The 1,522-nt window shown below is 41.8% G+C and overlaps 1 non-coding gene across 1 annotated transcript; it reads right to left on the bottom strand.

Moving 5' to 3' along the window:
* Window positions 1-467: 467 nt before the first annotated feature.
* On the bottom strand, window positions 468-575 carry LOC148544260 (small nucleolar RNA R71). The gene has a single exon (XR_015900293.1). It is a non-coding gene; the product is annotated as a small nucleolar RNA R71 (small nucleolar RNA).
* Between the last annotated feature and the right edge of the window lie 947 nt (window positions 576-1,522).

Here is a 1,522-nt window from a genome sequence, read left to right on the forward strand (position 1 = left end):
AGAGGAAGCTAAGGGAAGCTAAAGCACAACTCTCTGGAGAAAATCTGACAGAAATTTTAGAAAAAGAAGGAGACATGGCCGAAAATAATAACAATGCAAGGAAGATGCTTGGTGACTTTACTGCACCTAATTCCAATTTACATGGAAGAAGCATCTCAATCCCTGCCATTGGAACAAACAATTTTGAGCTGAAACCTCAATTAGTTTCTCTGATGCAACAGAATTGCAAGTTTTATGGACTTCCATTCGAAGATCCCTTTCAGTTCTTAACTAAATTTTTGCAGATCTGTGATACTATTAAGACCAATGGGGTTGATCCCGCGGTCTACAGGCTTATGCTTTTCCCATTTGCTGTAAGAGACAGAGCTAGAATATGGTTGGACTCTCAACCTAAAGACAGCCTGAACTCTTGGGATAAGCTGGTCACGGCTTTCTTAGCCAAGTTCTTTCCTCCTTAAAAGCTTAGCAAGCTTAGAGTGGATGTTCAAACCTTCAGACAGAAGGAAGGTGAATCCCTCTATGAAGCTTGGGAGAGATACAAGGAACTGACCAAAAAGTGTTCTTCTAACATGCTTTCAGAATGGACCATCCTGGATATATTCTATGATGGTCTGTCTGAATTATCAAAGATGTCATTGGACCATTCTGCAGGTGGATCTATTCACCTAAAGAAAACGCCTGCAAAAGCTCAGGAACTCATTGACATGGTTGCAAATAACCAGTTCATGTACACTTCTGAAAGGAATCCTGTGAGTAATGGGACACCTCAGAGGAAGGGAGTTCTTGAAATTGATACTCTGAATGCCATATTGGCTCAGAATAAAATATTGACTCAGCAAGTCAATATGATCTCTCAGAGTCTGAATGGATTGAAGGAATCATCCAACAGTACCAAAGAGGCCTCTTCTGAAGAAGAAGCTTATGATCCTGAGAACCCTGCAATAGCAAAGGTGAATTACATGGGTGAACCCTATGGAAACACCTATAATCCCTCATAGAGAAATCATCCAAATTTCTCATGGAAGGATCAACAAAAGCCTCAACAAGGCATTAATAATGGTAGAAGAAACAGGTTTAGCAATAGCAAGCCTTTCCCATCATCCACTCAGCAATAGACAGAGAATTCTGAGCAGAATCCATCTAGCTTAGCAAATATAGTCTATGATTTATCTAAGGCCACTGTAAGTTTCATGAATGAAACAAGGTCCTCTATTAGAAATTTAGAGGCACAAGTGGGCCAGCTGAGTAAAAGGGTCACTGAAACCCCTCCTAGTACTCTCCCAAGCAATACAGAAGAGAATCCAAAAAGAGAGTGCAAGGCCATTACCTTACTTCGTGTGGCCGAACCCAAAGAGGAGGAGGAGGACGTGAATCCTAGTGAGGAAGACCTCCTGGGACGTCCAGTGACCAATAAAGAGTTTCCCTTCGAGGAACCAAAGGAATCTGAGGCTCAATTAGAGACCATAGAGATTCCATTGAACCTCCTTCTGCCCTTCATGAGCTCTGATGAGTATTCGTCCTC

Source organism: Arachis ipaensis, chromosome B9 (genome assembly GCF_059453495.1).
Source record: "Arachis ipaensis isolate K30076 ecotype BB chromosome B9, ASM5945349v1, whole genome shotgun sequence".
NCBI classification, from domain to species: Eukaryota; Viridiplantae; Streptophyta; class Magnoliopsida; order Fabales; family Fabaceae; genus Arachis; species Arachis ipaensis.